Genomic DNA, 24,008 nt, shown 5'->3' with positions numbered 1-24,008 from the left:
GCTGACACCACACAAATGTAGAAAACTATCCTCTCTTTCATTTCTGATCTTATTTATTTGGGTCCTCTTTTTCTTGATGAGTCTGCCTAAAGGCTTATCAATTTTATTTACCCTTTCAAAGAACTAGCTCTTGATTTCATTGATGTTTTCCATTTTCTTTGTCTCTTTATTTCTGCCCTAATATTTATTTCCTTCTGTTTACCTGGTGTCTTGGTGGCGCTTTTTCTTATTCCTTTAGGTATAAGGTTAGAGTGAGATTTTTCTTGTTTTTTGAGGCCTGCATTGCTATAAATTTCCCTTTTAGAATGGCTTTTGCTGCATCCCAGGGATTTTGGACTGTTGTGTTTTCATTTTTATCTCTCTGCATTAACAAAAATGTTCTTTTTGATTTGCTGACCCACTGGTTGATTAGTAGCATGTTGTTTAGCCTTCACGGCTCTATTTTTCTCTGCTGAACTTTAAATTCTTTGCTGTGGATTTTTGTTGTCTACTCATAGCAAAACTGCCTTATTGTATTTATCAAAGTTTCTTGTGCAAAGGGAGAGTGTTCAGTTGTTGGTAAGAAAGGCTCTGTAAGAGCCTGGGGTCTGCCATTGTTTAAAAACTATAAAAGAAGGGGACTGGGAGAGACAACAGTAACAGGGTGCAGAAAAGTGGAGGAGAGACCCATATCATGCAGCTTTTAATGAACTGTAGTACTTTCGATTGGCTTAGTAATAAGATCTCTCCCCAGAAAAGCAGGAAGGAGTTTTCAGGGCAATAACAGCAAATCAGGGCAGGGGCAGTGTTATCTGAATTCAACCGTAACACTGGGTTCTTCAGAGGGTTAGAAGTATATAATGGAAGATCCACTGAGGTATCTTGAATTGATGAAAGCCCACATCGTTGGTGGACCAAATATGTGCAGAGGAGGACTATGTAGCACATGACAGAGTAAAAGGGAGCAGATGAGAGATCAGTCCCCTTGACTCCCATTCTGTTGGCCTCAAGTGTCTTCTTCCCATGGCAAGGACCATTTCCATAAAGCAAATCTCCAAAAGCTCTGAATCAAGTTCAGAGTCCCCAGCCTATTGACAAGTCCTCCCTCCCAATCTCTAGTTCTTTCCCTTCCTAACTTTCAACATCCAAGCTGAACAAAAAACTTTGGTTCTTTGCTGTACCATAACTCACTTACTGAATTCTGTGCATGTGCTCTTCCTTCTGCCAGCAACATTTCTCCTCCCCTTTTCCTACCCTAGCCGCTCGTTGGCTTAAACTACCAATTATCCTTTCCTCCAGGTAGCCATTCCTTTGCTGGCCCCTGAAGTCTGGGTTAGTGACTTCTTCCATATATCCCTGTGCTTGAACTACTATGCTTCAATGACCTGCTTATGTGATCTATATTCACTACCTTAATAATAGTAAGGTGTTACTATTATTACTTAGCTTGATGCTAGCATGAAAGCAAATAATACTGTTGATAGTAAAATAAGCACTAGCCAGTAGTTAAGAGCTGACATGTACTTTTATTTCCAGCACCAGCATGGAGTTGGGCATATGTAGGTACTCTAAATATTAGTGGGATAAAAAAAGAATCCCAATTCAGATAAGCATTTAAGTCTGGGACTATGTCCTAAAGTATTAAAAGGCAAAATTGTTTCTTGCTTTTCTTAATACAAAAGCAACAAAATGTACTACAGAAAAATTAGAAAATGCTGTTAAGAAGAACAAAACAATAAATTTATAATCCACGCATAGACAATCAGTTATTACATGTTATATTTTCCTACACCTTAATTCAGTGTTTTGTAAGCTCCTTTTCCCCAGAATGGCTGTCCTGACTGTCTTCACATGATAACAGACCATGGTCTGCAACATCACAGATAGGCCTAAATATCTTGTATGATAATATTTGTAGTCAAATCTCTATTGTTGAATATTTATTTTTTTTTTTTTTTTTTTTTTTTTTTTATTGTTGAATATTTAGATAATTATTTTCTGCTTTTATAAACCTTGTAAGTAATGTTCTATAGATAGATATTTGTGCATGTTCTATATTTTTCTTAGAATGAATTCCCTACCAGTGGAATTACTGCACCAAAGTATATATGAACATTTCTAAGTTTGCAATCTTGTAAGATAAATTGGCAGATCATTCTATGGAAAGGTTGAAGGTCAGCTGATCCTCTGGTCAACACTGGTCGGAAAGCAAACTTTGCCAATTTAATGTGTGGAGAAGTGTTTTATTATTTTAATTTATATTTATTTTTAATGCTTTGTGGGCCACACGAACCTCATCTTTTGTGAACGGTCTGCTATGGATACTCTTCTCTGTTTTTCTATTGACTTGTAGAAAGCTTTGTTTTAATGGCAGAAATAATAGAAGTTTTCGAGTACTTTGTGCCTGGCACAGTGCTGAGCCCACTGCTGTCAAATACACAGCAAAATTTTCCCAGGAGGCTCAAATTTTAAAATACTCTAATGAAATCATGACTCCTATTTCTTGAGGCAGTTTTTGGAGCAGCCTGTTTTAGAAGTCTGCATTAGTTCATTTTTAGCATTTAACATCTTGAGTGGGGGACTGAGGCGCAGAGCTCGTGTAGGCTGCCCCTGAGTTTTTTGTGGTTCCAAACACATCCTTCATTAGAAAGGCCTCAGCCGGACAGGGTGCACACGTGGTCACTGCCCTGGATGCTCTGGCCTGTGACTCTTGGTGGTAGCCTTAAAATTAGGCCCTCCATACTCGGTGCACATCCCTCTGTGTACATCCCTCTTTCAGTGGATCCCAAAGTGACAGAATCACAAGAGTAGGCATAATGAGGTGATAATGATGCCACTTTTCAGTGGCACTAAAATGTGGGTTAAGAACAGTTTAGGGAGGGTGCCTGGGTGGCTCAGTGGTTGAGTGTCTGCCTTTGGCTCAGGGTGTGATCTTGGCGTCCTGCGATGGAGTCCCGCATCGGGCTTCCCACAGGAAGCCTGCTTCTCCCTCTGCCTATGTCTCTGCCTCTTTCATTCTTTGTCTGTCATGAATAAATAAATAAAATCTTAAAAAAAAAGTTTAGGAAGCTCTTGACCTCTTATCCCGGCCCTCATAGAAAGCCATATTAAAATCAAGGAAGAACAGCGATGACCCACTGGCCATTGAAATATCATGAGACAAATGCTTCCTTTTTGTGGTTTTGGCAACTGTCTATCCTGTTGTCATGGTTCTGTGAAAGCTGGTCTAAAATGGCCCCTATGCTAACTTCTTGGTGTAGGAGCCTATCAACTATGTTCACCATTTTCTCTACTGTCTACCCCTTTCCTCCCCTAAGAAGGCCCTAAGGACACAGCATGGCTTCTGGGTACAGACACTGTGGCAAGGTAAAGGTTGGGTCAGTCCCGTGACGTGCTCCCTGCTCTACCAGTTCACTCGTTGAGGCCTGACTTGGTGCCCGTGCTCCCTTCATACTCCTGCTGGCATCTTACTGGAAGTTACTGCCTTTCCTTGTATGGAGAGGCATGATGCAAGCTTTGGGTTTAGGGGTTGGGGTTGAAATAGGCAACAGCAGTTCTTCCATCTACTTTGGCTCTGGCCCTGTAGGTGGATGGAAGTCAAAAGAAGCTCTTCATGCAGTCTTGCCCTGTTCACTCAGTTCTAAGCCTGGGAATGAGGAGTCATTAGCTTCTTCTCTGAACATGTGCCTTCCTCAGGGACTGGTCGAAGAAAGGGGTAGGGCTGGACAATGGTCACATAGTAGTTGTCAAATGTGGATGTGATGCAGGATGAGTTGGGTACCTATAAAATCTAGATTTCTGTGCCCTATTCCCCCTTGACTCAATAGAATAGGATAGAGAGAATCTGTGTTAGTAATTAACTATTCTCAGATAATTCTAACATAGCACATCTGGAAATTGGGGAGCAAGGATTGGGGGGGGTAGAACTGGTATGTTTTAGACAAAACAATCTAAACATGTATCACTTTGAATGTCTTTCTTCCCACAAATCTCAACAGCAGTTTGGTGTTACCTTTGGGTGGAGGATTATCGTTCAAAATGTAAAGTAATTATGGCAATAATTAATTGCACTTAAAGAAGTTTTTTTTGTTTTTTCTTTTTGCAAGTATAGACTATAAACGCAACATACAGGAAGTCATTTAGGAGTTCACATTTTGCTTCCTACAATCTGTTGGTCTCCATTGTGACTCATTTCCTCTTCCAGCCATGGCAGGGTGGTTTCATCTGCCGCCCTCCGGCTTACATGCCTTTGGGAGTGCATCCTGGATCTCTGAGCATTCCCTCCAATCATGCTGCTCAGATTTCTTCCTTATGTGCACTTTTCTCTTAATGAGAGCTGCTGTGGCATACCCTAAACACCCACAGGCCCAGTCAAAGAAGTAGAAAAGTTGCATCAGAGTATCCAGAATGCACTTACACAGCCTAATAAGGCTCCTTCCTAACTCCCACATGGTTACATCTAAAGAGATCTGCTATGTCCCTGTCACTTTGGGAAGGGCTATTTGAAAACATTTGGGTAGATGAAGATTCTCCTAGCACCTCAAGGTGGGTAGGTAAATGAATGGAGACAGCCTAAACCAAATAATTCATGACATCCCACCTCCCACAGATTGTGAGGTCAAAAAGTCCTTTTATGCATTTTTGCCTCCTCTGCAGATCTAGCCAATAAAAACAAAAAGTGCCTCCTGGGGCCTCTTCATATGTTCAGTGGCAGGTGGGAGCAACCCTCCATCTTCCAAAGGTTTGTGCTAGAATGAAGCTGTGGTATCAGCCTCTAAGAAGGAATGATGCAGAAACACCCTTGCGAAGAGCTCAGGCCCTGCTCTCCAGCAGTGGCAAGTCTCCACCTCCTGCGATTCCTAAGGGACATAAGGGGTAGGCTGCCAGTGAAATCAAAGTATGGGATGTGAGAAGGGTAGCAGGGACTGAGCCACATTTGGAGGGAACATGTCCTCTCTGTTCCGAATATGCCATGGAGAAAAATGGAATCCAGGGCACAAATGGAACATGAACAAGGCCAATGGCTTTCCCTGACCCTAAACTTACATTCCATATCCATTTGGCCACTTGATGCTAAGCACTTATCTGAACCATAAAAACTTAAATCGATGGTACAGGTCACTTAGGGGACAAAAGGATTCAGTTTCATGAATATGCACCTGGAATGCAGTGTGGAAGTCAGGTAAAGTAAGCTGGGCCTAGCCTGCTTTCTATTGGAAACTTTGAAAGGCAGGCTGCTGGTGGGGGTAAGGAGAGGACAGAGATTATGGGTTGATGTTGCTGTGTAGGCAGGCTCTACAATTTAGAGATGATGAATGGTGAACATTTGACCTTTAGAGTTGGGATGAGTTCAAGATAGTAGAGCACTGCACTTGGTCATTCATTCATTTATGCCACTAATATTCTAAGATTCAGCTCTTCTATTTTCAGAGGCTGTACTCTTTATCACTCTCTTGTTACTCTAGAGAGCACTCAGTGAGCTCAGAGCAGAGGATAAAATGAGAGGAAAATACAATGGCCTTTGTCATCTTTGTAGCTTATGGTCTGCTGAGGGAAATGGACATGAATAAAATCACCAACTACAAGCAGCAGAGCCGCAATTTATAGTCACCAGACTATAGGTGGCAGAAATGCAATGGTCTGTTTCCTCATATCTGAACTCTGTTTGTTCTTGAGAACCCATTTCTGCTAAAGATTTGGAGTCTTTTTCATAACCTTTTTGGTAATTTCTAGTCAATTTAGGAATTAAGCTTAAGTCGAAGTTTAAACTCTATTCTTTAAGTGGAAAGGACCTTCTCCATTCTTTCTACATTTACTCTTAGCAGCAGAGAAGGTGACACAACAGTACGGACCTGGCCAGGGGCTTCTCCTTCTGCCTGCTTATTGTGCTCTTTCTGAAAGCATGGCCCTCTTGGTCATTGGCTACTGGCCTTAATCACAGACTGCTTAGCTTCTGTCCAATCCCCTCTGAGAGAGGAACTGAACCTGGTGTGAATGCTCCCTTTCTCATAACTCTCTTGGTTTGGAACCTGCTCTTTTGTTCGAACAGAATTGAGGGACATGTGGGCGGGGTAGGCTAGAAGGAGAGAACCTTGTACAATGTTTTCCAGTGGCCACAATTGTACAGAAAAGCTAGTAGACTCATCACATTGATAGTCTTTTAGAAAGAGATGGTGTCTTCCTGCACAGGATTCCAAAACTGTCACTGATAGACCCATTGGTCTGAAGACAACAGGTTGCTGAGTCTTGGATATGTGAAGTCATTCAAAGCAGTCCAGTGAGCTCCTAAACACGAAGTTACAGACGTGATCTATGATTTGTCCCAAGCATGGAGCAGCCGTGCAGTAAGGGAGGTCTCTCTGGATTAGATATGCTAGCTAAGTGTTATTTTTTTAAAAAAATATTTTATTTATTTATTCATGAAAGACACACACACACACACACACACACACACACACACACACACAGAAGCAGAGAGAGAAGCAGGCTCCATACAGGGAACCTGACGTGGGACTCGATCTTGGGTCTCCAGGATCACACCCTGGGCTGAAGGCGGCGCTAAACTGCTAAGCCACCCAGGCTGCCCACTAAGTGTAATTTTTATTTAGTGACTTTGTCCAGTCACTTAAAACTGGACCTGCATTTACTAAAAAAAGAGGTAGTGACAAAGCATAGACACTTCTGCAGTTCACTCTTTTGAATTTGTGAGCATGCCTGTGACACTATAAAAGCAGACTGCAGTTGTGTGAATTTCCCTAAAGGTTCTAGGCCTGAACAGAATGCTTTCAAGCTAGTAGGCTCCCTGGAAAGAGGAGGTCCTCCAGAGGAGACTTACAATGACAAGAATATTTAAACTCACTGTCATGGACTCCCTCATTCTTCTGTTTATTCAATATATATGTAAATATCTAAGAGCATCTACCATATGTTGGTGAAGATAGATGGATGGATCGATAGTTAGAATGTTTGGCATTTTAGAAAAGAGGGTATTCTCTGTTTCAAAAAATGTAGAGACTTATTGGTGACACAGATTATACATAGAGTAAAATAAGATTTTTAGAATTGAGAGTAATACCAGACAGTATTACAAAAGATCCCTCATGCTATCTGTACTATTTTAGTGCCAAATAAAGAAGTCAGGTGAAGGGGACATGACTGGTTGTTTGGGGGGCAGCCAGGGCAGGTCCAAAGCAGAGCCATGAGGAGGGGATATAATTTGGGTAGACAGCAAAAGGGGATATGTGTTCATGGAGCAGTAACTAGATTAGTGTAGCTAGTCTGGGATTTTTTTTTTTTTTTAAGGATCATGAAACAGAATAATGAGGAATAATTTTTAAAAAAACCATTCTGAATTCATACCTTTATTTCATTCCTGAGAGCCATGCATCTTTGCTCGAGGGACTTAATCTTGGTGAGGCTCAGATTATTTTTAATCTTTGAAATGTGACAAAAAAACCATCCTAATAGTTTCTATAATGACTGTAAGAAAGAATACACACTGCCTGACAATCTAGTAAGCCCTCAATAGGTGCTATTTCCTTTTTTCTTTTACAGTTTTGAAAATACTCTGTAGATACTATCTCATGTGATCCTTATCACAAACTGAGACATAGAAAAAGAAAGTATAAATACCCTCATTTTAAAGGTCCTATGATATTTCTACTATGCCATCCATTCTTAGGGAAATAGAAAAGAAACAGTATGCAATGGTTATCTCAAACATAGATGTGAGGAGTAGTTGAGGTGTTGGGGTTTTAATTCAATAGGTAATAGGATATCACTGAACATTCTAAAACAGAAATAGAATAGCAGTATTTGGGGGAGGCAAATCTGGCAATGGTGGGCAAAATGAGCTGTGAAGCACTTATTCAAGAATGATTCAAGCAAGTATATTGGTATTTGTTGTTGCTTATAGGAATAACAGGTTAGGGGATCCCTGGGTGGCGCAGCGGTTTGGCGCCTGCCTTTGGCCCGGGGGTGCGATCCTGGAGACCCGGGATCGAATCCTACGTCGGGCTCCCGGTGCATGGAGCCTGCTTCTCCCTCTGCCTATGTCTCTGCCTCTCTCTCTCTCTCTCTCTGTGTGACTATCATAAATAAATAAAATCTTAAAAAAAAAAAAAAAAAGGAATAACAGGTTACCACACCCAAGGAGGGGCAGATGATGCAATCTGACATTTCCTCATATCAACAAGACAGGTGCAGTGGTCCATCTGCTGCTTCTGCCTACCTCTTCTTTGCAAAGCGACAGTGGTGATAAATAACAATAATGCAAACGACGTGATAGGTACTGGGTCTGAGTACCAAAAGTGTGTTAGATAGGTACTGGGTCTGAGTACCAAAAGTGTGTTAGAACTGTGTATATATGGTGAAATGTTATAGGTGAGGATAGCCATGATCAGAGAGGTTTGATAACTTGTCTAGGGTCACACAGCTAGTGCTAGAACACACATTTGAACCCCGCCCTCAATCCAAAGTCCAAGCCTTTTCTGTTCTTTCCCTAATGAGAAAAATGTCAGAATGGAATGGGGAGGTTGTCTTTTACCAAAGAAAAATATTTTATCTATACAAACCCTGTACAAGAATCAAATCTTCAACATTAACTCCAGTAAGTACTTCAATAAGAGACTTAACCAGCCCACAATATATAGTTCTCTGCTTCGAGTCATCCTGGGCTCATCTTCTAGAGGTTAAGTCACCATCTTAGAGCGCTCCCTGATGGGGTCAGAGCCTGCCCCGCTGAAACTCCCTAGGTGCCTTCTACCATCTTCCCTTTGCAAGTCCAATCTCCAGAGACCTTAGACTATGTTCAGCCTGTGATCTCATCCTGATGTGAATGTGCTGAAAGCCTTCAGTTCCATGTGCCTTCCCTGCATGAAGGCCTCTATGATCTGACCTGTGCCTCTCTTAGCTCCATTGTTCCATTGTTTTCCCCACAGGGACATATAAGTTGGAGTTTTTCCCCACAGGTCATGTTATTTCTGCCTGGTGCTGGGCCTTTCCTTTCTTATCCCATTGCTTTTCTCTTGTCCACTTAACTCTTGTTGCGGGATAGGTGCTTCCTTCCCCAAGCATCTCCTTTATTTCATATGCATTTTGCCATTATTTCCCCAACATGGAAATTGGGGTACATTCCTGTCTATTAGATCATGAATGCCTTGAGGAAAGGCCCCGTTGTCTGATAAGCCTTGTAAAATTTTTGGTCTGCAATAAGAATTTAAATATGATGTTTGAATGAATGAGTGAGTAAGTGAATAAGAAGTTCCTGGAATGCTGAAACCTTGGTGAAATGCTATTCACTATGTATAAAACTATTCACAATTTGGAGACATGTATGGGGTGATGTGGCAAAAGTTAAATTAACAGGAGCAGAGAACCAGGGATGATGACCCCTGACCAAGAAGTTCTAAACTGCATGTTAAAAGCCAATGAAGGTGGATGGAGGGAGAGACTCATTTACATGGGCATTTGAAGTCAGTCAGCTCTGACTGATGAGCTACACGTCTCAGCTCTTATTAAAAACTAGTTTGCAGGGAAGTCATGGAGGGAGCACATGGAAGGCTTATAAGCTCTGAATGGAGGCTGAAACATGAGTATGCCCCGCAGAGGCCAGCTTCTAAAATGTGGAGGAAGTGAAGTGAATGTTCTAGACTTCGTTACTGTACATGTGCTTCCAAGTTAGTATTATGCACTTTTTTTTTTTTTTTTGCCATCTCTGCTTGTAGAATATGATAACAATTTGTATATCTGGAATTTAACCTCCCAACACTTTCACCTCTCTAGCTGCAGTGCTAAATCAGGAATAATCAAAATAAGTATATCTCCAAATCCATGCATTAGCATTTATGACCTTTACTCCTAGGAGGTCCCCTCAGACACTTAGAGCCAGTTTATAATTGTTTTCCATGCAATTCTAGAAAAGGATAGGCAGGTATTACAGTAGTGAAGGGTGGGTGCATTTGAACCAGTCTGCATTCATTCTAATCTGACTCTGACATTTATTAGCTGAGTCACCATGCACAAGGTATTTATATCCTGTGCCTCAGTTTCCTGAACTACACAATGGAAATAATAATAGACAATAACAGGATTGTCATGAGAATGAAGACATAGGACAGAGATTGGCTACTATAAAGTGTAGTTATCTACACTTCAGAGTGAAGTAGAAGCAGGGAGTAAGATGGTGGTCCTAAGACAGATGTGCTGAGAGCCGAGTCAGCTGAGGTCTAGGCAGCAATGTGGGCATCAAACAAAACACACACCTAAATAGCTCAATACATAGGGGCTATTGGCCTCAGAACTAGAAAAGATGAAAAAGTGTCCCCTCTTCTTGGATCTTTCAGTATGACCAGGGACCTGGACTTTTAGTAGATGGAGGTAGAATGTTAGATATGAGGAAAAAATGAAGCTGAGCATGGAGAAAGTGGTGAGGGGATTGGAGAAAGTGGTGAGGGGATTGGAGAAAGCCTCTGAGGAGAGCTTGGGCTGAGACCTAAAATAGTGTGAGGGAGCGACTGAAAATCTGGAGAAGAACATTCTAGGTGGAGGGAACAGTGGGTGTCAGGCAGGGGAGCCTTACTGTGCCTGGTGGGTGTTCAGACATTGGAATGAAAGTTCCATGAGGCAGGCCTGTTTATTTTGTTCACTGCTCTATCCCAGGTACCTCAGAGAATGTTATGTACACAGTGTTTGATGAATTAATGTTCTGTAATGAATAAATTAACATAAGGAATTCAGTGTAGCTGGCATATCAGAAGCAAAGAGAAGTGTGGTAGAAGAGAAGGCCAACAAAAAAGTTCAGACCATGCAGGGCCCTGTGGGCCAGGGTGGGGGGGGGGCGGGGGAGGAGGTGGTGGTGGGGGTGGTGGCGCAGAACTTTGGCATTGTTCTCAGAACAATGGGGGGCTGCTGGGGGCTAGGAGCAGGTGAATGGCATGATCTGACTCCAGGGCTAGGTCATTAACAACACTTGGGTTGTGCCTTGTTCTCTTTGAGAGGTGGAGGGAGAAGCAGACTCCCCACTGAGCAGGGAGCCTGATGCAGGGCTCAATCCCAGACCTTGGGATCATGACCTGAGCTGAATGCAGACGTTCAACCACTAAGCCACCCCGGTGCTCCTGATTACTCAATTTAGGGGAAGGATACTCAAGCAATTCCACAGAGAAGTCCACATGGCCAGTAACTGAGGCCTTCTGCTAAGAGCCAGAATGAACTTGCCAATCATGTGAGTGAACTGTCTCAGCATCGAAGCCCGTAGTCCCTGTGAGGTTAACAGATGACTTAATGTGCCAATACCTTGAGAGCAACCTTGCCAGAGACTGAGCCAGAACATCCAAGTAAACCACTCCTGGAATTCATGGCCCACAGAAACTACACGGATACTAAATAGTTATCGTTATTTTAAGTTGATAACTTTTGGGGTAAATTGTTATACAACAATAGATTAAATGGACCCAATTTTAGCCGGTACCTTGAACTCTTTCACTCAGAACTGCCTTACTAAGAGTTGCGAAGGAGTAAAGGTACATCTGGCTTGGGACAGATTGATTGCTTCTTGTCATCTCCTCCTTTCTACCCATTGATAAAGATGCTAAAAGCAATCACTTTATTTAAAAAAAAATGTGATTCAGGTAAAATCAAGTCCTATAAAATTGGTCTCTGTAAATCAAATGTTGGGCACTGTAATCAACTTTAGCATCTTTAAGCAGATAAAATAATCCTAAAATTGCACAGTTGGTTTCATGAAAGCTTCTTTTTCTTCTTCCAGACTTCTGAGAAGCCATCACCGTGCTTTGAAACCTCTTCTGTTTGTTCTCTTTATAGAGCTTTTTAAGGCAGATATATAGAACATCATAAACAGATGAGCTTAAATGAGTGAAATAATTTTGTATTTCCTGACTTTTAATGAGGACTTTAAAATTTTCCACAGAGAGAGATGAGAGAGAGAGACAGAGAGATTGAGAATGGTCCATGAAAGATCCTTTTAGTCTATTAAGGAACTTGGCAGGAATAAGTGAATACCTTAGTCCATCACAATGGAGAAAGCCACAGGCTATGAAGTGGGAATAGCATTTTCTTTTCTTGTTGGAAATGATGTCTACTCGCTTGCCATAATACTTAAAATGTACAGTAAAGACCAAACTATGATTAAATTCTAGTAAATCAGAACACAAGGATGTAAATGGAACTTATAACCTGGGGCAAAAGCTTTTAGCTTGGACTGAATTTAGAATCTGCAAGTGATTTCTGCTTGGCCAATGATTTGCACTTGTCAGACATGGAACATGGTGTAGGACACCAGGCTTAAAATGCAATGAGGCTAGTAAGACAAGGAGATGGACATGCCCCAGCTTCTGGAGTAAGCTTAGGTTCCAGGGACGTGTTACTTCTTCCATGGGGCCACTTAGCCTAAACAGAGATGCTGGCTGAGAGTCCTGGGGATAGGAGCCAAGCTGAGCAGAGGTGGAAGGAGTCTTATCAATTGGTTGATAAACAGATTGAGAGAAAAGATTGGTTCCTAGAATCTGGAGACAATTCTAGAAAGGGTGAAAGGGGAAAGTTATAAGATCAGAAACCTGGAAGACTCTTGGGATTCAGAGAGAGAAATGCCTTCTTTACCCAAGAGAAGGGTCATCAGAGGTCACCCATCCAACGAATAGCAACATAAGCCAGGCCCTGTGCCCAGGGATTTGCACGCATGTTCCTGTTGGATTTCAACAGCAATGTTCGCAGTGCTGTCTTTCCAATTTATGGAGGAGGAAACTGAGCCTAAAAGAGCAGTTAAGTCATTTGCCCAAGGACTCTAAACTAGGAGTGCATATGTTCAAAGGCAGGCATCTGACTGAACTCTCCATCTCTGTTAGATGCCCTCCCCCAGATGTAGAAGCTACAGAAGATAATGAGTATTGTGGGACCTGAAGACAGAAATGATGATCTGGGAAAATCCTACTCAATCTTGGAATTCTCATATTCAGGCTTAAATTCTCGGAGAATGAGAAATGAACAAATGTATTAGATCTGGACCTGTGACAACCAAACCTACCTTAGGGAAGGAAGGGCTGCGGTGTTTGCAGGTCATGTCCATCCTGAACATGAGGAAAGAGTGCAAGCACCCCATGATGGCAAGCCAGGAGGGTCTGTAGCCAGAGTCAAGACCAGAAACGTTTAACTGTTTGGGCCCTTTTTTTTCTCCTGGAGGGCAGAAATTCATTTTATACAGTACCTAAGATGCAGTAGATCATTAATGTCTCTTGAACTGATTTGTTCTCAAAATTCTAAGGAAGATCATTGTTATGTCCAGAATATGAAGACATTTTTTTCTACACCTAACATACCCTCCAGGGATTGGATAAGGGAGAGGTGCTGTTTGGGTAAAATTTGGGAGATGTGGCACCTAGTAGAAGTTTAGCCCTTAGGTGAGAATGACTGGAGATTGGTAACATTCTTGGGCTTTTTCTACCTAAGGCCTCTCTCGATGCTACTATTTAAAAAAAAAAAAAAAAAAAAAAAAAAAAAGAAGGAAAGAAAAAGAAAAAAGTGGTTTCATTTTCAGCTCTCTTCATCATTCACTCTCGAGGAAAATTAGTTACCATTTTCCTTCTTTCTCTCAGTTTTCTATGTCACATCTCTTTTCTGGTTGTTTAGTTCTCTGGGATCAATCTGCTGTATTAATTTCACCAGGTCCTATCATCTCCCATTTCTGGATCTGCTCTCCTCTTTCATTCTCCAAGGATCATGAAGGTTAAGCTGACAAATACAAATTTTAGAAGGAGGGAAGAAAAAAAAAGGAAAAACAAACAACTTGGATGTTGAGAGGTTTGGCTTCACAGATGGTCAGGCTTTGCTGACTTAATGATGCAACGCTATTTTGATTTTTGGCTTCATCACAGAACTTAATTCATGTTAAGGTTTTAAAGGTGATCAACAACAAAGATAGAGGATTATCTCCTGAGAAAGAAATTCTTTTTCCCCCTGGCATGAAGAAAAGAATATTGCTGCCAAGAAAAGGTCTGGGCCTAACATAGGATTGCTTCTTTTGTGAATTTGCAAATCAGTAGAACTGCTCAGCCATTGGAAAGGGGAGATAACTCCAGCTGCAGCCCATACCTAAGAAAAACTGGCATCAAAAATAAATCCAAATTCAAATAACAACCAACATCCCAATTTTCTTCTAAGTGATTCTATTTAATAACAGAGCAATTAAAGTGATATCATATAATCTTAAATTTCTATGTGTGGTTCATATCTCCTCAGTATCACAGTGCTTGGATTTAGGGCTCTTATGGAGCAAACCGTGTTCCTCCCAAATTCACATGTTTGAAGTCCTAACCCCTGGTACATCAGAAGGGGACTATATTTGGAAATCATCTTTACAGGGGTAATTAAAGTAGAATGAGGTTATGAAGGTGAACCCTCATTCAATATAACTGGTGTCCTTATAAGAAGAGGAGTCTAGGGCACAGACACACACAAGTGGTCACATGGAAACAAGGAGAAGATGACCCTCTACAAGCCCAGGAGAGCAGCCTCCAAGGAAACCAAGCCTGCTAGCATTCTGATCTTGGACTTTTTGCCTCCAGAATTGTGAGAGAATTTTTGTTAAATACCCAGTGTGTGGTACTTTGTTTTGGCAGTTCCAGCCAACTAATGGTCTTTCATGGGTATCTCATCACTTCTCTCTGTCTCTGTCACACAATGATTGGAGAGGATGGAAGAAATACGTCTTTACATTTCTTCCTGCTCAGTACCCTCCCAAATTGAAAATGTGAAAAAAAAAATTTTGGCAACTCCAAAAAAACAGCTGGAGTGCCCCCTTCCCTAAGAGCATTTCTAATGCTGATGCACAGCTGCCTTAGCCAACTTTCTGTTCATGGTGTGAGTTGGGACCAGGATTGCATAGATTGGCAGATGCCCCTTCCAGGGAGCATGGACATCCCCAGTTTAAGAATTATTGCCTGTAATAAACTCGGCTACTGAAGAAAGTGTTTGCCCCTCAGAAGGGCACGGAGACATCAAGAAGTTAAGAATCAGTTTTTCATTGAGAGGGTCCCTGCTTATACCTCAGGCCTCTGAGTTGGACAGAAAGACCTACTGAGCCTTCTGCCCAGTTGAGGTGGGATAGGAAACCTGTCATGGTACCCCTGGAGAATGTGGCTCATGTTCTAATAACCAAGCTTGGGTGGCCTTTTGTTAACTTTGTCTTCATTTCAAGAACATTTTGAATTCCTTACATCTAGGGTAAGAATCTCATTCTTAGCTATTTCCCTAGCCATTGAAAGGCAGGCTGTGGGTGGAGTGAGTGTGGGTCTGAATCCCACATGGAAGTAACCTCTCTGTTTTTAGTTTGCCTGTCTCTAAAATGAGAACAACAGGGATGCCTGGGTGGCTCACTGTTGAGCATCTGCCTTCAGCTCAAGGCATTATCCCAGGGACCTGGGATCAAGTCCCACATTGGGCTTCCCTATGGAGAGCCTGCTTCTCCCTCTGCCTATGTCTCTGCCTCTCACTCTGTCTCATGAATAAATAAATAAAATCTTTTCTTAAAAAACGAGAATAACAATATTTATACCATCAGATTGATATGATTAAATGAATTAATATACATCACTTCCTTAGAACAGTGCCTGGCATGTGAGTTCACTAACATTAAATCCAATAGAACATCTCTAATTATACTTAATAGTGTGCTTTAAGAAGATAATAGGATTCACCAGCCAAAGTATAAGCTATCTTACAGAAACAAGCTTGAAGCAACAAATATATACCACTCTTTGATCTCGTCATGTCTGAATGCGAATATGTAATATTTTAAGAATTGTTTTGTTTGGAGCAGGATATAAGTCTTGGAAGTATCACTGAGCACTGGGGTTGGTCCTAACATTTACATAGAAATAAAAAAGTTAAAGGGAACGTCAAGGTAAATTTCCTAAGGAAAAAACCATTTCCAAGCGTTCTTAACTATACTTGCTCTGGATTTTTTATACAAAAGAAAGACCATAGAATCTTATGGAATTTCAAGAGTTAATATGTTCTCTGAAGGAATGGTTTCAAATAATGAGGTTTCCTTCAAATATAATGAACATATTAACATATAGTTCCAAGAATAGATGATGAAGGTAATTTTAGGCTACATATTTAGAAGCTCAGTAGATTATAATTATTAGATAAGCTGAGACTGAGGACACTACTATCAGAAACTTCGTCTTCTAGGAAATGGGGTCTCAAATCTTGAATCTTAAGAATGCTGGATAATGGTTTTGACTTTGGTAGAAAGCTGTAACATGTATACTTGATATCAACCTTTGTTTGGTTAGGGATTTCACAGCTTAGATTACTTTATTCCCTTGTTTTTCCTTGAATATTTTGGTTGCACAAATAACCTTAAAAGAGTAAAAAGTAATGAGCTTCTCTTATGAAAACCTCTTTATACTCCATTGCTGTTTCAGATGTCAGGGCAGCTGTGGATTTTCTCTGACCAGTGGATGGCCCAGTCTAATAAGTGTGGTGGAAAAAGATGAATCAAGAAAACTCTGGCTTGGCTTATTTGTTCACCACACTTCATACTAGTTATTAAACCAGGTATTAGTCTAGGGCCTTAACTAATGTGTCGATTGTATGGTTTCTACAAGCAACAAAGATCAATGAAAAGGAAATTAACATCTTACATATAAAGCCAAATATTAAGAGATTAAGTCCTTTTCCAAGCCAAATTAGAATAGATCTGATCCATTTTATATGTGCTTTATTGCTTGGTCAAATTATTTACATTACTATATCTGCAAAGAGTTTTTTTTCTGGGAATTTACCAGATCTAAAACAAGCAAACAGACAACAAATCTTGAGTATTTCCTCTGTTGAAGAAAACTATCAAGCTTAGAATTATTTGGTCTGTAACTGATGAAAATCTCTTTGTAAAAATCCTATCATTTTCTTTGTGGATTGAAGTTATTCATAATGAAAGGTTCTGATTTGTTGCTAATAAAGGATGCCAGCAATGAGCTGAGTCACTGCTAAAATTAACACCAAATTTTGATTGAAAAAACCGAATCACATTTGTCTCATTTTATTTAAACCCTGACATGCTTTTGGACTTACTGCTTTAATTTGAAGATATATTTATAAGATTTTGCACTAACTTCTTGATTGTGTTAGAAAGCAGTCTTATGTCATGAATGGAATAAAGCTCCTTGTTTTGTTCTTTGGATGGATCTTCAACAATAAAGAAGGCAGACTGGAGGGTAGGAGAGATGCTTGTAAATGGGGCCTCCAACCTTTGCTCCTTGCTCCAGTCCTTAAACCTACCATTCTACCATTCTTTGTCCCTTGCCAATCACTGCATTCTAGTCTACACACTTTGGGTTATGTATAGACTAGTTCCTCCTCCCCACTCCCATCCTGCTGTTAGTTTCCCAGGATTCTTTCTTTGCACCATGCCTGTAGCTGTGTATGTTGCCAACAGCCTGGCTACTCAAGCACTGCAGATTAGTGGAGCTTGTTAGTCTGGTGTTTTTCATAGAGGAAAAGCCAAATATGAGTGTCTAACATTGGTGAAAGTATAGAAGGAAAAATAACATATTGAGTAAGGAACAGTTAAAAACGTTTCTGAGGAAAGATTGTTTTTGAAGAAAAGCTTAAGAAAAGAAGCACCAATAGTCCTAGGGCCCTGCATCTTTAGGCCTGGTACCATTCAGCATTGCTTTCTAGTTCTGTGCCACTTCTCTGTCTACCTGGTTGCAAACTCTACTTCCCAGCTTCCCTTACAATTGGCTAGAGTTAGGTTGAATCAGAGGAAAATTGAAGGTCAGGAGCAAGTAAGAAGCCAGGGTATTTCTCCCCTTTCTGTCTCAAGTGACCTCATTAGTTGAGGAACCCAGCTGTGGCTTGGGGTTCTGGTTACACACCTTTCCTCTGTTTCCTTCTCCCACCCCTCCGCTTCCTATTGCTACTGTGTTTCAACTCTTGCCACTATCTTTGTAACCAATTCCCTCTATTAAATTACCTCCATTGAATCATGTGGCAGGTGTTTGGCTTTCTTCACAGGACTGTGGCTGTCATTTTTCCATTGCATTACTGTAGAGGATTTCATTGGTCAGAATGTGTTTTCTTGTATTTTATTAGGTAATACATTTTTTTCTCTTTAAACATAGGACAGCATGATCTCCTGAGTTATGGGTATGTGTGGTTGACCCAATCTAACATTTAATTGCTTGCATTTAATATCACATAGATAAAACATTTGGCATAAATACTACTTTATTCTTTGCTCTGAAAAGGAAATCTGTTATTTTCTACCTTTCTATGAGATCATTTAGAAGATGGGTGAGGTGTTAGTAATAATTACACTAAATAGTAAGTGTAAATCACATTATGGAAAAATGTATCTTACTGAAGACCACCTGTCTGCATATTTTATAGTCCACATGATATTTTGTTTCTGTCAGGAAAACAAATTCATTTATTTAAATCTTAAAACAGATGGTATATGCTAGGAAAAACATTAGAATAATGCAACTTTATAACAATATCTGAGATCTAAAGCCACAGTGAGAAGTGAATTCCACATTACTCTGATTTTTCATGCCACTAATTAAATATTTCCATGTTCAGGAACAAGCTGATTGGGGCTCTTTGCTTGTTAGGTTTACCACTTCATACACAATTGCTTGAGCATCTCTAAAAACCTTATAGGACTAGTTAATAAACCCTACAGACAAACTCTCTGAAAACAAGTCAGAAACCAATATTTCATCAGTTATGGAAAGTCATGTCACCATCATTGTTGGTCCCAAATTAAGGGATAAGTTCACACAGATGGACTTTATCTTGGAATGATCTATCTTCCACCTAGTTAATTCCTCTAGTCCTTTAAATCTGCAGTCAGTTAGTACCTCCTCATGGAGTCAAATCCCCTCACAGTCCTCAGTAACACACATCACACTATACTTGTTGGCTGAATTTATTAGAAGCTTCTCTTTCCTACTACACAGGAAGCTCAGCGAGGGCAGGGTCTGTTTCTAATGTTGCTTATGTCTATTGTCTTGGTGACTAGCACATAGTAATCCTTAACGCAAACCAACTGAATGAATGAATGAACAAAGAGTAGGCACAGAACTTCTCAAGCTCTGTGAGAAGCTCTACTTCAAGCTCTACTTCTCAGGAAGTAGGGGTGGCACTGTAACTGGCCCCAACTTCTACTTTGCAGATTCAGGTGACTCTTCTGGATACTGCTTTCATTTGTGATAGCCTGAGGCAAATTCACTTGGAAAAAATTATTTTATCCCTACCTGCCCTAAAAAGGGACTAGTTATTCACGGTGTTTTCTAGTTGTAGTATTAAAACGGAAAGGATTTTGATAGGCCAATATTAAAAAAAAAATAGATATCAATGTAAATGAAGTACATGGGATGACAGCTGTCCATGTCTGAGGAATGGAAAGATTGGTGAGGATTCCATGATGCAAGAAAAAGCATGAAAAATGTTCTTTAAACAGTATCATATGAAGGCAAATAATTACTCAAGAAGTTGCCTTATTTGCCCTTCATTTAAAAAAATCAAGGGTTTTCAGGTCAGCAGACCCTGGACAGCAATGGAAGACAGCTCACTGAATTGCTACATGTGTGCCCAATGCTATCAGACCAATGCAATTTATCTAGAGCTTACTCAAGCATTAATGTTCCAGTCAGAACACAATGAGTGAATTAAAATGTGATTGACAGTAGTTTTGTAGTGGTTTTGCATTTTTTGGTGTTAAAAGCATCAAATTACACACATGTGCAGATACATATGAAAATATTTCTAAGTAGAGGAAATCACTATAATACAGTGGAAATGGACATTTAATACACTTATGACATTTTATGATTTTTAAATGGTTGGTTTTTAAATGTTAAAATATGTCTCTTGATGAATATACTAGAAAATTTTTGGAGAGTGGTTGTCAAAATATCTTGAAATTGGTACATGGGTCCTTCATTTAAAAGCTTTCTTTTGTTTATTGTTTAGTCCAACACTCCAAATTTCAGATGCCTCCACTAAAACCTTTTGTAATTTCAAAAATCTCTGGTTTATAAAGAAGAAAATTATTAATGGAGGGTGAGTTTTCTTGAAGATTTAGGTTATTATAATTGAGATCTTTTATAGGAAATGTAGGTTAGTAGAAAAACAAAGGGAAATTGCTATACTACAGTGAGACAGTTACCAATGATATATTACATTTTTGTTAATGATTAGTTGGTTTTTAAGATGGCTTCCAGTGCCATGTGTGGAGGCTTTGACTGAAGTCAATGAACATTGACTCAGAGCATACTTTTATGAGAATTAGATTATCTTTGAGAAGAATTTTTTCCCTACTTTTTATTTTTATTTTTTTCCCTGCTTTTATTTTTTAATGCCGGGTGGAAAAATATCAAGGAACTTTCCTTTAAACTCTTTGATTTTTTTGTATCATGATGTATCAAATAATGGTGCTTTGGCATCATGACCAAGTCTACACCTTTGGAGCAGGTTTTCATTTTGGTGGCAAAGGCTGTTTTCAGTTAATTCCACACAACTATTTAGTTCCCCTTGTTACTTGTTGACCAGGTGCCTGAAAGGAGATAACCTGGTGGCCTATGACCACTTCAAGGGACTGATTTTTTCCCCTGAGTGAACTGGTTGACCTTGGCTTCAAGCATGCAGCCTGGACCCCACTAGCCTTGTGTTTCAACTGAGTTGAGGGGTATGTGAGAGTGTGCTGAGAATAGAAACAAAACCACTGCAAACATTCACAAAGAGGAGAATAAATTAATATTGATCATTTAAGTAAACATAGACTCATTTATCAAACTTCACTGAGATTATCTTTCATAAGGAAAGATGGATATCAGGTGAATAATTACACCCTTAAGTATATGAAAGATTTTGGAGGATACTGATCAATTTGTCTCAATTGCCACAGAATCCTAAGCAATGGGAAAAAAAATTAAAGGCAGGAAAGAGTTTATAGTAAGTAAATAAGTACTTGGAATCTCTTTAAACCATTCAGGACAGAGTGCTACATGTTGCTTTCTTGATGTCAGGGCACTGGCCTATTTAACCATGAAAGGATTCGTCTACATACAGTTTAGTCCCTATGTTCAGCAATTAGAAGAATGAAGGTCCTCACCTCCAAGTCTTAATTGTAAACCAAATATACAGCATAGAAAATAAGCTAAGTCTTTTAAAATAAATTGTTTTAAGAAATTGCTTGGGTGGCTCAGTCAGACTCTTGATTTTGGCTCAGGTCATGATCTCAGGGTTGTGAGATTGAACCCCATGTGGAGCCCTGAGAAGGGCTCACCACTGAGTCTGGTTGAGATTCTTTTCCCCTCCCTTTTCTTCCCTCCCACTCTGTTCTTCCCTCACCCCTGCCTCTGTACATGTGTGCTCTCTCTCTTAAAATCTTTTAAAAAAATTTGCATTATCTCAGATTTTTAAAATAACTATCGTTAGTGTTCTATTCTGTATTTGCTAAATGGAAACATTTTAACCATTGAAATATTGATGCTTAAATGATATTTCAGTCAGTATAAAACACATAGTGAGCTTTCATGTCATTGTTAATACTGTGACTTATAGTAAGAAATATATATTTAGTCTTTGTTCCTGGTAGAGCTCTTAAAGCCCTTGGAATTTCTAAAATGTGGAGAGTTATAAAGGTGTCTTTTATTATGTTAATGAGGTGGCTTTTGGAAAGTACCTAATGATAGAGGCTGCTTAACAGGAGGACCAACCATGTGGTTGGAGGGTTGGAATGTTCAGTCCTACCCTCTGACTTCTAAAGAGGGGAGAGGGGTTAGAGATTGAGTTGAATAACCAATGGTCAATGATTTAATCAATTGTGCCTAAGTAATGAAGCCTCCACAAAACCCAAAAGGACAGGATTTGGAGAACTTTCATGTTAGTGAACACATGGCTCTTTAGGGAGGATAGAGTGCTGGGATAGGGCATGGAAGCTCTGCACTCTCTCCCCATACCTTGCCCTATGTATCATTTTATCTGCCTATTGATTGGGATCTTTTAACATCCTTTGTAGTAAAAGAGTAGTGAGTAAACTGGTTTCCTGAGTATTATGAGCCACTCTAGCAAGTTAATCAAACTCAAGAAGAGGGTTGTGGGAACCTCTGATTTATAGCAAATCAGTCAGAAGTACAGGAAACTGGGAATTGATATCTGAAGCAGGGGAGGAAGGAGAACAGTCTTGTAGGACTGAGCCCTGTTACTTTTGGGGTCTGACGGTATCTTCACATTAATAGTGTCAGAATTGAACAAACTCAATAGACACTCAACTGATGGGGAACCTCCATTCCCCCCACCCCACCATATTGAAATTCTCTCTCTTTAGAACCCTATAGTCCTCTCTTGAGAATTCTCATAAATTAGGCTCTAGTCAGATGGAAAGAGAATGGCCAAGGGAACTCAATGGTTTGGATGAAGTTATTTCACATAAGGCTTTTGGCCTGAAACTTTTTATCTCTGCCATTGTACTGAAGAAGGAAAATTAGTTTTAACATTATTATTAGAAGATACTTATCTCCTGTCCTTAATATTATTTAAGTATTGATATTTTGGATTTTTTTCAATTTATAAAAGCTATAGGCAACTGTTTATCATTTGCAAATACATAAGTATTTTAAGGAAGAAAGTGGCCCAATGTAGAAAAGATAAAGACTTACAGAATTAAAAAATCAAATATATTTTAGGATAAAGCTAACTTCATAAAAAGATGTTATCTTAATAACATTTCTCATTTTACATAAATTAGAACCATGTTTATATAATACCACTCAAGGGTTGAAAATAAAAGGCCCTGTAGGGCACTGTCTCCATTCAGAAGTCTCTGATTCTAAACTGTCAAATTCAGCTTTTGATGTTAAGTGGTGTGAACATATTCTATCTTAGCTGACACATCTGAAGATGGTAATAGGATGAGTGAAGGATCAAACAGTGAATGTACTTCAATAAAAGTTAATATTTTTCCTAAGTACAATAAACTATTTCACATTACAAAGTTCCAGTCACACTTAAGTCCAATAACTTTTTCTGCTTTAAAAATAGTTATCTCTAGTTCCACAGCATCATGTTCAAATAAATAAAAAGTCTCAATTGTCTATAAGACATGTAAAGGAGTTTTTTGAGATAATAATACATATGCATTTAGGATCTTTTCAAAGAGTCCACAAATGGCTGAAAGGATGAGGTACTTCTGCCCAAAGTAGAGTCACAAGGTACTAGATATACTTCCTTCTAGAAACAACAAAAAACATTGTACAAAATATATGAAACAGATTTCAGAGCATTGGCCATCAGAAGAGGGAGGACAATGATCCCTGAGAGACAGGAAAGAAATGAGGTGAGCTTGCCAGTTGCTCCCATTTATTCCAGAGAGATTTCCAGGGTCTGGTGCAGGGAGAGGAATCCAGGTGAAGCCCAGATGACTCCAAGTTTAGGAGAGAGAGTCAAGGGAGACTAAGACAGATGGAGTTCTCAGGACAGAATACCAAAGAGGTGAGAGCTACACAGAGAATCCCAGAGATCTGCATAGGGTCTGACCAGCAAATGCATGTGAAGAAACTACCCAAGGCTGGGGGAAGAACATCAAAAAAGGCTAGCAAACAGTGGATGGTCCTCATTCAGTTCTGGAAGTAGTGCCTATTCACACCAGTCAACCGGAAAATTCAGAATTCATGGCACATTTGGTAGAGTCAGGAAGGTCTTGCTTCAGTAATGGGGAGACTAGTCTTACATTAAGCACCACTCTGGACTTGCCTAACAGATCATATGAGTAAGACCCCCAAAGATCACGCTGTTTCAAAGTCCTTTAACTGTTTCAGAGAACAGAGCTCAGGAATACTTATAGGAATACAAAAAACAAACAAACAAAAAAATCCGCTACACAATAAGATAAAATTCACAAGTTCTGGTAATCAAAAAGTTAATGACACAGAAGATATAAAAGATACCCAAATTGAATTTTTGGAGACAAAACTGTGTGTTAGATGAAAAATACACTG

The 24,008-nt window shown here is 39.8% G+C and overlaps 1 protein-coding gene and 1 long non-coding RNA gene across 10 annotated transcripts in view; one reads left to right on the top strand and one right to left on the bottom strand.

Annotated features, from left to right (window-relative positions):
* The window catches only part of DLGAP1 (DLG associated protein 1), an 874,662-nt gene that overhangs the window by 373,604 nt on the left and 477,050 nt on the right, over positions 1-24,008 (bottom strand). The window lies entirely within an intron of this gene.
* LOC140634992 (uncharacterized) lies at positions 10,889-11,862 on the top strand. Its single transcript, XR_012032322.1, has 2 exons — positions 10,889-11,203; positions 11,747-11,862. It is a non-coding gene; the product is annotated as an uncharacterized lncRNA (long non-coding RNA).

This window comes from Canis lupus, chromosome 6 (genome assembly GCF_048164855.1).
Source record: "Canis lupus baileyi chromosome 6, mCanLup2.hap1, whole genome shotgun sequence".
NCBI classification, from domain to species: domain Eukaryota; kingdom Metazoa; phylum Chordata; class Mammalia; order Carnivora; family Canidae; genus Canis; species Canis lupus.
This window is presented reverse-complemented; position numbering and strand designations above follow the sequence as displayed.